Genomic DNA, 14313 nt, shown 5'->3' with positions numbered 1-14313 from the left:
TATGAGAAAGATCTGTGGAGTTTTAAAAATTACCCATTCTGGATCCCATCTCCAGAGGCTCTGGTTTAATTGGCTTAGAGTTGAGGCCCAGGGATCTATATTTTTTGAAAGATTCCCACTGGCACCCTCTGTTAAGAACCATGTCCATTATATAGTATTGAATGATTCTCAAATTATTTTCCATGGATTTAATTCCTAAGAATAAAGTGTATTCAAATATAGTTCAGTTTTGCCTCAATAACTCAGTTATTCTAACCAGTCTTACAAAAGTTGATCTCTCTTAAATGTGCGAACATAAACTCAGCATTCTTATCTGTCCTTGGTTAAAAATATTAATTTTCAAATCCAGTTTGCCCCCATCTTTTTTGCAAAACTTTCTTTGGAGAAACTTTTAAAAGTATTATCTTTCTCTTCCAAATTTATACTTACTTATTATTTATACCCATTAATTCAGCTTCCCTAACTCAAAGGAAGTTGCTTACAACACTGTTTTGACACCTTAGAAGAAGTGACTTGTATCTTGGATTGCTTTCCTGTTCTTCCTGAACAGATGTGCCTACAATCCTGGGTGTGGATATTTGTTACCACAGTACATGGTTTACTTTCATAAAACATAAACTTCCCTGAATATTTGGGAGAAATATTAATGGTAATAATAAATTTCATAAAAGATTATTAAAATTAGAGTTATTTAAAATAAAATTAGTATTGCATCAACAACAAAAGGAATACTGATATGAATGCATTTTTTTCAGACTCTGTGGTTTCCTGATTAATACTATTGGGTCTATATAGAATCCTCTTGAAGAAAAAATGAGGTTTGGAAAGGTAACTTCTATTCCTAGATTATGGAATAACAAGTATCGAGGGCAGGGTGTCTGGAGAGACCATGTAGAATAGCAGAGAGGAACTCTGGTAAAATGAAGAATTGTAAAATATTAATCATTTCTTATTGGGCAGAGATTCAGTGGGGGTCTTCAGGAGAGTGGAGGACAGGTGCTTTCAGAACTTAGGTACCTACCTACCTCTTTCTCTCACCTCACCTCCTAGTCTTTTTTTCCCCTACCCTACTTCACTTTTCTCTTCTCTCAACTGAAGATACCACGCCCTTTTCCCTCAGAATATTCTGAAAAGACAAGAAAGTCATTTGTTTTGTAGGCAGTCTCTGCTTTAATCCCTGCAACTGAAATGTCCTTGGGGGAAAATAACAAACAAAACAAAATGATGGCTATATTCTTCGTAAAGGGAGAGAAAAATGTACACAAATTAAAGTCTCAATAAACTCTGTGCCCACACATTATATAAAGTACTTCTTCTCAATAATACTCTCAGGTAAGTATCGTGAAATACAAACTGCTCGGTCCCCAAACATTTAGTGCGTAAATATATATGAACCCACTAGAAAAGCTAGCTTCGTGACCTGGGATCACTTCTCTGAGCCTCAGATTTTTCATTTTTAAAATAAGGATGTTAGACCAGGTAATCTCTAAGGATACTTCCAAGCCCCAAATCTACTTGTATGTTATTGAAACTATGTGAAGAAAAACATTCAGTGGAACAGCACCTTATAAAAGATTTAGCTTACTCTTGCCAGAGATTTTTCATCTTAGCAGGTTTTATGTCATGATGGGAACAGATGCCATTTGACTTTGTAATTCGAGTTTAATTGATTCACAGACTTATGGTGCCCTGCAGTGCCGTGGCTTCTCCAAGTAGGAGAGAATTGCTACTTTAGAAGATCTTTAGATTCTTTGATTAAAATTATGCTTATGTTTCATGCTGAAATTATAATTGCCTTTCTGATTTTTCCCAAGGACCTGCCCTTGGCCTGCTTTTCCTCTATTCACTCCCTTTTGTCAAGCACTTTCTTGGAATCATCCATCACCTCCTTTTAGAAAACTCTAAAGCATGTCCATTTCCTAGTTCATCCTGCATTTCTATCTGCTTGCTGGACATCTCCACTTTTATAATCCATAAGGACTAAAACTCAGAATGTCAAAAACAGAATCACTTTGTCTCCCTTTATCCTACTACGCCATTCTTCTGTGATTATCATCTGCATCTTCGCAGTCACTAAGGCTGGAAAACTTCTGCTGTGATATCAGAATTCTGCCTTTCTCATGCTTCCCTATGAGTGATGGGGTTCTAGAATAGCATAATTGCTAAGAGTACCAGTTTTGAAGAGAGATGACCTGGCTCAAATCTCAGCTCCCCCGGGCCCCCACTGTGTGGTCTTGGGCCTCAGTTACCTTTCTCTGAAATAGAGCCCCAGCTCTTCTCTTAGGCTTGTCATGAAGATAAGATTAAATAATGTATGTGGAGTTCTTGGCACTGAGTAATCACCTAATAAATGAGAATGATTATCTTAGTTGAGTTCCAAACTCCTCAGTATTTTTCTCAAACCTCCATTCCCACTTGCACTAAGATCACTTGAACTTTCTTTGCCTCAACCATAACCTTTTGACTGATTCCCTTTTTTGTCATATTAACCTCCTATTTACCATACCTGTCTCTGGCTTCCCATTTTCTTCAGAAAAGCTTTCCATTTCTGATTTCCTATTGAATGAAATCAATATTCTTTAGTCTAGCATTCAAGAGAACTCACGATCTGGACCTATGTTCTTTTCCAAATTTATTTGCTATAGTTCTATTACCTGTAACTTAAATCCAAACAACTTTAAATGGCTACTTTCTTCTAACAATACTATGTAATTTCCCCATATTAATATTCACTCTTGCATGTTCTCTCTGTCAATAGCACCACACCCACGATGGAGCTCAAACAGTACTTTGTTCTTTATTTCCCTCATCATCTGGGAGTTTTTAGTCTTCACAATGATGTGGTATCAGTATTTTCTTTATTCAACAAAGGGATTTGAATATCAAGAATGATTATGTTGCCCATCTACTTAGTAATATAAGATCTGGGACTCAAATCTAGAGCTTATGAATTCAAATCCAGATTCTTTCATTTTTTCATTCTTGCCCCATATGAACAAAGTGACAACCCTGTGTATTATCCCTCTGAAAATCCACTCCTACTATGATCAATGCTATTTTTAAATAAAATAGTAAGTTCAATTTTTCAGGGCTGATTATCAACCTTTTACATGGTGCTCATGCTATCCCTGAGAAGGAGTAATGGCTCCTCTACAGATTTCTCACCAGACTGCAACAAGCCTGGCATGTAGAATCCATGCTGCCAACTTGCACTGAGGAATTGTGTCGTTCCTCTATAATTTGTTTACTTTCTCCCTGGAGTCTATTTTCTCCGGATGATTTTAGTACTGAAAAGAAGACAGAGGCAGCAGCAGGCATATGAATGTTTGCCGATAAATGCTGCTTTATTGTTCTGTGACACAAAAAATAATACATGACAGAGAGCTGCATCTTGCAATACTATGAAAAGAATCATTCTTTTTTTTAAAAGTAAAGAATATTGAGAAATACAAAAATACTAATGTAGGGCTTCTTAGTCTGGGTGAAACAGACAATAATTTCCTAATGAATTTGATCTACTGTATTTAAAATTATTTACTCTATTTGGTTGCCAAAAGAGCTGAAGTATGAAATAAAACTGTATTTATACAATTTTTCTCTCTGTTCTACATGTAGAAAAAATTAATTTATATTAACTTTATATAAATCATATATATATATACACACACACACACACACATATATATATATATATATATATATATATATATATATATATATATATATATATAATGTATTTATTACCACAGAAAGGATCTAATCAAAATTAAGTGTAAAATTGAGCACGGTAAATTAATAATTTGGGAATCTCAAAAATGAGGACAAAAAATGCTTCACAAACCTGTGCATTAAAATAACTGTAAAGGACAGAACATGACAAAATTGCGAAAGACTGGGGGAAAAATCAGCCTGAAAGTAAACCTATTAGCAAACAGTTCTCGAAGTAGGAGATATGTAGAACTGAATTTAAAATCACAATTAGTGGGAAACACTTATTTTGCTCCTGAGAGGACCCAGAATTGCCAAAATTGAAAAAGTCTTACTGGAAAACTCAGAGCTTCCTCCACCTCTGTCTCCCAGCTTACAGTCTTAGAATAATCAGAGAACTGAACAACCATCCCTCTTCTTCATTTTCATTCAGTACGAACAATATCATTTTCTCTACTTTCACCCATTTCACATCCATCAAAATCTCTACATAGGTGTTCATCTTTAGATTGCAACATACATACGCTCACACGCACACATTAGAAATTAAATGTAGATTTGTGGTGTTACTCCTATTTGGAAGGGATGAGGGACAGGAAATGTTGATTTTTAAAGAAAGTTTCATAGTTTGGAAAGAATAAGAGAAATATAACTGATAATAGTATTTGATGGGAAATGTAGTTTTTGTTTGTGCAAATTGGGCAGTTTTTTAGTGACCAAATCTATCAGAAAAGAACTTTGCTGAAACAAGCAAAAGTAATCTTGAAGTCTGTTTAATAGCACTGGTTTTGAAGTGCATCCTATCATTAAATTTTCTATATTTTTAAGGTGAATTGGGACTAATGCCCATATACAAGTTAACAGTGACCAAGCCTTAAGGGAAGCCCAATTCTTCACTTGATGGAAAACATGAGTCTGGGATAGACCTCAGACTGTTCAACAATCAGTAAACAAATAATCCAAAATGAGACATATGAAAAATACTTCAGCACAAGGAAACGTTTAATATTATCCTCAATAGCTCAAAGAATAAAAATGCTACTGAAAATTATTTTTCAGTAAGAAACCAAAGAAAAAAATAGAATTTGTTTTATAGTCTCAATACAATGCAATTGTACATGAAGCACAAATACTACTTGCTTAGAACTGTGCCTGGAACATAGTAAGTATTCAGCAATTTGTAACTATTGTTACTAGAGAGAGACAAAGTATTATATGATGTGAAAAGGGTCAATCCATCATGAAAGTGTGACTATCATGCTTCCCTGGTGGTGCAGTGATTAAGAATCCACCTGCCAATGCAGGGGACACGGGTTCAAGCTCTGGTCCAGGAAGATCCCACATGCCGCAGAGCAACTAATCCCATGCGCCACAACTACTTAGCCCGTGCTCTAGAGCCCACTAGCCACAACTACTGAAGCCCTTGAGCCTAGAGCCTGTGCTCTGCAACAAGAGAAGCCACTGCAATGAGAAGCCCGTGCACCACAACGAAGAGTAGCCCCCAACTAGAGAAAGCCCACACACAGCAACGAAGACCCAATGCAGACAAAAATAAATAAATAAATTAAAAAAGAAAAAAAGAAAGTGTGGCTATCATGAGCATATGTACACCTAACAGAACCCAAAATATATGAAGCAAAAACTTATAGAATTAAAAAGGGTGAATACACAATGCAATTATAATACTTGAAAACTTCAATACCCCACATTTAGTAATGGAATAAGTGCTAATGGTTCCAAAAAGATACATGAAGCAACTTATCTGGCAATGGGAAACTGGGTTAATAAAGTAAAAGCTACTCATGACTTCCTGTTCTGAGAGAAACAATACTAGCTTTGATTAAGGATGAGTTTAGTGGTTAAATCCACTGAGAAAGAAACCACACACTACAAAATGTTGACTAGGGAGGGAATCTCTTTCCTCTAATATTATGATACCATTTGAAGAGAGCCACACTAGTGAAACAATTTTTACCCTTTTTCTCTTTTATTCACTCCTTCCCAGTGGTGAATTTGAGGAGATGTGTTAGACATAACATTGCCCTCCAAACATGTCCACATTCTAATCCCTGGAAACTGTGAGTATGCTTCAAAAGGCACTTTTCAGATATGATGAAGGATCTTGAGATTGCAAGACCATACTGGATGATCCGGGTGAGTTTAATGTAATCACGAGAGTCCTCATAAAAGGCACGCAAGAGGTGTCAGAGGGAGAAGACAATGTAACAACAGAGGTAGAGGATGGAGTGATGAACTTCTGAAGATGAAGGGAGAGGGCCATGAGCTAAAGCATGCAGGTGGCTTGTAGAAGCTAGAAAAAGCAAGGACATGTATCCTCCCTAGAGCTCCACAAAGAATGCAGCCTTGCCAACACCTTGATTCTAGGACCTCTGAACTCCAGAACTGTAAGATAACAAATAGGTGATGTGTTAAGCTAATAAGTTTGTGGTGATTTTTACAGAAAAAATAAACTGATACAGGAAGATTGTATCAATGTTATGTTTGTCCCCTCCCTCCTTTCTCCTTGCTCTTTTTTTTTTTTTTTTCTTTTGTGATCTGACTTCCTGCAGAGGACACATGTTCTGTTCTGTTCTTTTATAACATATTTTACAGGCAGATACCCTGGAAATCATTGATTTTTAACCCCCCAGGGACAGTGACTAGATAAGTGTGTCCAATTTAGGGTTAAAATATTATCAACCCTCCTTGGCTAACAGAATTCATGCCCATGTTCTTCAACATAGGCATTATAAATAACACACTGATTTTTGTCCACTTGACTCCAACATCTGTTTCTCACTTTGTTTCCAATTCAGAAATGTGAAAAAATGATGCCATATATTTTAGCTCTCTCAAATTCCTGCAAATAACCTCATTGCTTAGCTAAATGTTAACATAGTTGGTGACCTTGAGCAAGTCACTCAAACTATCTGTATCTCTGTCCTTATCTCTAAAATGTGACTAATAATACTTGCATCTTAGGGTTGTTACAAGGATTAAATACATTAATGTTTGTAAAGTGCTTAAATTAGTGCTTGCCATAGAGTAAGTACTCTATCAATGTTGACTAGCTCCTCTTTTTTTTTTCTTTTAACATCTTTATTGGAGTATAATTGCTTTACATTGTTGTATCAGTTTCTGCTGTATAACAAAGTGAATCAGCTATACGTATACATATATCCCCATATCCCCTCCCTCTTGCGTGTCCCTCCCACCCTCACTATTCCACCCCTCTGCGTGGACACAAAGCAATGAGCTGGTCTCCCTGTGCTATGCAGCTGCTTCCCACGAGCTGTCTATTTTACATTTGGTAGTGTATATATGTCCATGCCACTCTCTCACTTTGTCCCAGCTCCTCTTTTAGACTATAAACTCTCACAGAGCTTCTTTAATAACTTTTACAGGCTTATAACATATGAACTAAGTACTCAGTAAACAAGACTGAAAAGATGATTCCCTTTAGCACCAAATATTTCTACATAGCTAAATCTCTCAGAAATGCTTTTCTTTTATAAAATGTTTCAAATAGATCTTTTCCCACCTGCCAATTCAGCTCACTTGAGTGGAAAAGGACATTCAAAAAGTATCAAGCCTGAAGGAATATTATCAAATTTTTGTTTTCACTATCATAAATGCTCAGTCTGACTTAAAAATAATGATTCACTGGAAAAATGGTCACTTTTACCTTTGAGTACATGGGGGAAAAAAGCTGGAAAAAAACGCTAAAGCTAGTTAAGAAATCACACCAGGAGAAAATATTTTGGAAAGAGAACAAACCAAGGTTTTCAGATACCCATGAGCTCATCTATGTTCTAAAACATTAAATAATACATTTTAAAAATCAGTTGTCTGCTTATATGATAAAAATGTTTATTTTTCTTATATTTGCTGACATATCAATTTGAAAATTATGAGGTGGAGGTAATATCTTAATCACTGGAATTATGATTTTAAAGTATTGTTGAACACAGTGTGACAAATAGAATGTTTATGTCTAATAAATCTGGCTAAAACTGTTCAAGAGCAGATTGCCTCAAAACAGTGTAATTGCTCTGGGTGTCTGTCTCTGCATATAAATCACAGATGATTATCAACCTTCTTTGTCCTTGTCATGCTGACACTACTGATAGCATAATATTAGCATACACGTTCTAGGTCTTGGGGTTGCTTGGGATGAGTTACAAAACTGGAAGGACCTCACAGGGTCATCCTAAGTACAGCTGTTCTTTTATTTTGTGTATAGCCCTTGCCTTAGGAAAAAGCTTTCCAAACGACTTCTATTTCTCCTGTTTGATAGAAGGTCAGGAAATAAGCAGTGTTCTCTCCACATATCTATAAACAGAACTTCGGATCCTGTTTCACAACTAAGAATTTAAATTATCTTGACAGATTTTTAAAAATAAGTTTAGGAATTTAGTTTGTTAGATAGTCTAGAAATGATGCCATTATCTGGTGATTGTTTTCTATAATCTTTTTCAGATTTTATTTCAATACAACAAATTTTAAGGGACTGGCTTCCAAAGTGGTATAGTACCAGTATTTACTAAAGCAGAAATCAAACTAAGATCCTCAAGATGAAGGATTTTCTCACTGATGCAAAGTAACAAAACAATCTAACAATGCTGATGACAGTTGACTGACATGCCTCTATATTTTGCCAACTGAAGTGAACTGTGGTAGATGGGATAAATTAAAGATAAATGGCAATCTACGTCCTCTGTTGGATGACTCAAATCCTCTTCCTCATTTTTGAGCATTTGCAAAATACATTAGAACATCTTTTTTCTTCATTTTCTCACCTATCACCCTCACTCACACATCTAATACTTGAGAATTGCAGCAATTCCCAATGTATCTGTGAAGTCTAGTGTTGTGTCAATATCCATATGATAAACTGGACAGCTGACTTGTGAGCAGTTATCTGAAGAATATAAGGCAGAATATCTCTTTGTTGAAATAAACATGCACTTACTTCTGGTGAGTTCTACTCTGGTTAAAATTGTTATGTTTAACTGATGGTAAGAAATATATAGTGACTTAAATGAGGTATGTTATCTTAAGTAATATTTTTCCTTATTTGGCTCTACTTTTCTTTCTGTTAAACATACTTTTGAAATAAAGACTCAGGCCCTTTCACTTTAAGTCAGTTTGCTGACGCTGGTGTTAAGAGATTTTCAAACTTGTTATACTTCTCCAAAGTCTTTTTATACTTTGCATTTAACTGGCATGAAGTAGCTTATTAATAAACTTCAGAGGCACAGCAAATGTATCAAACTTTCATTTCAATCAAGATGTATTTACTCACTAGAATCAGGAAGAGATCCTGAAAGTAGGTCTTCTGTATAGCTGGGAAGTTTCTTTCAGATATCATTTCACTGTTTAAATCTAGCAGTTTTGCACAACAAATCCTGCTCTTGCTGTAACTGGCTTAGATTATGAAGGAGTTATATAGAAAGTGTTGGAAATCTTTTTTTTAACCACGGTTGAACTGAACATTCCAAATTTCTGCATTTATAAGACTGGGCAAAAAAATAATACGAGCTAGTTTACTCGCTAATTCAATAGTCAGAGTGGATGTGTATAACTGTAGAATTTGCATATTAGAAACCTCCTCATTTTCATACACTAACTCCAATTCACCCAGACTGTGATTTCTAATTCAAAGTCTTCTTCTTCACCCTAATGTCTGCCACCTTATTGCCATGTATGTCCCAATCAGATGGTAGTTCCAACATTTTAGACTCTTTAAGACCCTTGACAGCTTTTCTTCAATATATTTGGGGTGGCATGGCACAACTCAAACCTTAGCATCATCAAGATTAACTAATCTCACTTTGTGACAGAGCCTCTCCCAACTCTCTTTTCTGTGTATTTAATATAGCTACTCTTTCATGTTATTGAGCTCCTTCGTCCCCTAATCTACCTCTTTCCTCAGTCTAATGCCCATTCCTTTTTATAAGCCCATTTTCTTCCTGCTAGCTTTCACATATTGACCAATGCATCTGAAAATTATCAAACCTGAAATAGACAATCTACACTTCAATTTCCACACACTGATAAATCTCAAATCTACCCCTTTATCAAACTACACCCATGAGTTCCAGACCTATATTTTCATTTACCTACTGAACTGTCCCACCTTATGTTTCATAGATATCTAGAAATCAATATATTCGAAATGTTTCCCCTCCATACCTCCTTCTTCTCGTATATTTCCACCTTTGGTTAATGGAAGGAACCATTCCCAGCTGTAAATGACCGTGAAGTATTGCCTATCACAGTAAGCCCTTATTAAAGAAATGGAATTTTGAAGTCTCTGTTTATGCTTCTATGTGTAGTCCATTCCATTTCAATCCTCTATTCAAGCTCTTTTACTACTTGTGTTATTATACAAATATTCTGAAATGTATGTCATCATATATTTCCAATGAATAATAACAATAATTTTAGAGCAATTTAATATTATGTATGTCTTAGAAATAAGAATAAGGAATTGCTTTAAACAAGAAAGTCAGTTATATTAAGGAGTCTCCTAAATCTTTAACATCTACTTGATTTTATATAACATATTTACCAAGATATTATTTACATTTTTTTCTTTTCTAATATAATTTTAGATGAGAGGCTTTAACCTGAAATACATTCATTTTCTAGAAAAAGCATATATTAGTTTTGATAAACCAGTCTGTGACATATTCAGAATTTTAAATAACAAATAATAAATAATTTTTCCAAGCAAACTGTAAAAAATACATCCCTCAAATCTCATTTTCCTTGTGTAAGATTAGTCTTCTAAGATGAGAGATAATACTCCTCCCTAAAATAATCATTTTCTAATTTTGGTTCACTTCATATTTTGATTAATAGTCTCATAAGTGAAAAAGAATTGTTGAAAAGAATCAGCCTTACTTTTTAAAAAGTCATACAATTAATGTATATACCAAATATAATTATTAATTGCTATCATATCAAACTTAGAAAATCTTTTAATTCTCATTCTGTTAATAGAGATACAGAAATATGAATCTCAAGCACTTTATATTTTTGCTTTTTAATTTTCCTTACCTTCTGTAACTTTACTATCCTTCACAGTTTTGTGAAAGAACTGTATCCCTAAATCATTTTTCAGGTAATTTATTTCTAATAAAAAGATGCATAGCTATCATTAAAGAATAGCTTAAAGGTACGCTAACTCAGAACATGAGTAGTAAAGTTAAAGGCAGTAATATTTGTTAATTTCCATATATATGTTAGACACATAGTGCTTAAGACACATGACTGTGATCCCTTTTAGTTCTTGAATTTTGTCATTCATTGAAACAACTGAACACATTTTTGTGCAACACTTTTTAACATACTAGAAATAGCCTATTTTCTTTCCATGATGGATGCTTTCCTTCAAATATAATTTCTGAGCTCCAAACAGGAAACATAATGTTGCCCTGGATGTTATCTTGTGTTCTAGAAATAGAAAATGATGCTATATCCATGTCCAGAAATGGTACAGATTTATGACTACCATTTAAGGATCCTTTATTCAATGAGTCAGCTGGTTCTGCTGTTCACTAGCTGGGTGGCCTTAGGCAAGTTGCTTAACATCTTGATATAAAATTGGGATAGAACAAGAAACAAGATGGCAAAGTAGGGAATTTGGGATTAACAGATACACACTACTATATATAAAATAGATAAACAAGGACCTACTGTATAGCACAGGGAACTACATTCAATATCTTATAATAACCTATAATGGAAAAGAATCTAAAAAAGAATACATATATATTATATAACTATATATATATATAATATATATACACTATTATATATATTTAAAATATATAACTAAATCACTTTGCTATATACCTAAAACGTAAATCATCTATATATCAATAAAAAATTAAAAATGAAACCAGCAACAAAAAAATGATCAAACGAGACAACTGAAATAGCAAAAAAAAAAAAAAAAATGGCAAACTAGGAGGATGTGTAACTCACCTCCCCCCATGAACACATCAAAAATACATCAATATGTGGAACAATTCTCACTGAAAACTAATTGGAAACTGGCAGGAAGACTCAAGTACATTCAAGGTTGTAAGAAAGATCCAAAAGGAATCAGGTAGGAAGAGAAAAGAAGCAATCAGGTCAGGACCTGTGCCCCTGGGGCAGGACTCTGAGGAAAAGGGAGAAACATGGGTGGAGTCCACCCTGGGGAGCGAGCAATCCAAGCCACATATTGGGTACCCCAGTCCTTGGGTCCAACACAGAGAAGACAAGCCCACTTTGCTGGTCGGGCAGCCGTGCGGACTAACAGGAGGGCTACGGGAAACACGGACTTCGCTTGTGAGGAGCACATGAGTGCTGAGTTGCTCTTGAGACAGGGCGAAGTGGGCAGATGGAGGACTACCCCAGTGGCTGCCGGTTTCTCATGACCACAACAGCATGAGCCTGAGCCTGAGCTGAGTGAATGTTCCAGCCCTGCTTACTTCCACTTGCAGCTCCCCACTGGAGTGAGGGCTGCCACAACCAAGGAGAGAGTTCAGCCATGGGACACAGAAATGACTCAGACCCAGAGCTGCATCTGAGTGCAGCAAGGGCGGCCATTGCAGGCTCTTACACAGGCAGCACATTATGGGAGGTCCCTATCTCTGACGGCAGCTGGACCGCCACAGCTCACATCCTGATACACACCAAGAGATCACACTGGCCCTGCAAAAGAGCCTCACATGAGAAGGGGCTGCCATTCCTGGAGCTCAGACTAGAAGCATATTGGAGGCAGACTGGACCTCTATCTGTGGCCAGCCCACATCAGCCCATGCACTGTCACGAGCCAAGAGCCTGTACAGGCTTCAGCGTTGCTCCCCTCTGGGTCAAGGGTGCTGGTGCTGGGAGAGGGGAGAGCACAAACTTGAAGGGAACAGAGTTAGCTCAGACCCAAAGCTCAGGGCTTCTGCTCCAGCAACTTGGGATCTGACCCCTCCCTCAATAGGAGGGTGGCAGCCCCTGAGCAGAGTGGAAGACCCTCCTCACACCTGGCTCAGGCCATAGCCCGTCCATCTCCAGCCCCACTTCCTAGCAAGGTGATAGCTGCCAGCACACCCTGAGGAAAGACACGACTTCTGTTCGATCAAATCCAAAAAGCCACTGGGCAGATGCAGATTGTATAGGGATGCTCTCACGTAATGATGTCCCTTCAAGACCATAATAGGTAACTATTTCACCTACATTTATAGAGACAGAGAAAGTTAAGCAAAATGAAAAGACAGAGGAACTGGTCTCAATTGAGAGTGAGACAACAGGAGAAGAATGAGAGAGAGAAGGGGGTGGAAAATATATTTTATTAAATTATGACTGAAAATTTCCCAAATCTGAAGAAGGAAACAGATATCCAGGTACAGAAAGCACAGAGGGTCCCAAACAAGATGAACCCAAACAGACCCACACCAAGGCACATCATAATTAAAATGGCAAAGCTTAAAGATAAAGAGAGAATTCTAAAGGCAGCAAGAGAAAAACAAAGGGGCATATACAAAGGAACCCCCATACGGATATCAGCTGACTTTTCTGCAGAAACTTTGCAGACCAGAAAGGAGTGGTTTGTTATATTCAAAGTGCTGAAAGGGAAAAACCTGCAACCTAGGATATTCTACCCAGCAAGATTATCATTTAGAATAGAAAGAGAGACAACTTCTCAGACATATATATATATATATATATATATATATATATATATACACACGATGGAGTATTACTTAGCCATAAAAAATAATGAAATTCTGCCATTTGCAACAACATGGATGGACCTAGAGAGTATTATGCTTAGTGAAAGGAATCAGAGAAAAATACTGTATGTTATCACTTATATGTGGAAAGAAACAACAAATTTGTGTAACTAAACAGAAACAGACTCACAGATATAAAAACAAACTAGTGGCTGCCAGTGGAGAGAGGAAAGGGGGAAGTTAGGGTAGGGGATTAAAAAGATACAAACTACTATGTATAAATTAAATAAGCAACAAGGATATATTTTACAGTACAGTGAAATATAGCTATTATTTTGTAATAACTTTATTTTTTTAAATAAATTTATTTATTTATTTTTGGCTGTGTTGAGTCTGCATTGCTGCGCGCGGGCTTTCTCTAGTTGCAGCGAGCAGGGGCTACTCTTCATTGCAGTGTGTGGGCTTCTCACTGCAGTGGCTTCTCTTGTTGCAGAGCACAGGCTCTAGGTATGTGGGCTTCAGTAGTTGTGGCATGCAGGCTAAGTAGTTGTGGCTTGCGGGCTCTAGAGTGCAGGCTCAGTAGTTGTGGCACACGGGCTTAGTTGCTCCGTGGCACATGGGGTCTTCCCAGACCAGGGATCGAACCTGTGTCCCCTGCATTGGCAAGCGGATTCTTAACCACTGCACCACCAGGGAAGTCCCTGTAATAACTTTAAGTGGAGTATAATCCATAAAATTACTGAATCACAAAAAATAAATATATTAATTAATTAATAAAAAGTAAATAAATTTGGGATAATAGTATCTATTTCATAGTCTTCATAAGGATTAATATTAATATGCTTATAATAGTGCAGAGCACACAATGGTCAATAAATATTAG

The sequence above is a fragment of the Delphinus delphis genome, chromosome 12 (assembly GCF_949987515.2).
Source record: "Delphinus delphis chromosome 12, mDelDel1.2, whole genome shotgun sequence".
Taxonomy (NCBI): domain Eukaryota; kingdom Metazoa; phylum Chordata; class Mammalia; order Artiodactyla; family Delphinidae; genus Delphinus; species Delphinus delphis.
The sequence above is the reverse complement of the archived record's forward strand: the minus strand, read 5'-3'. Positions refer to the sequence as shown.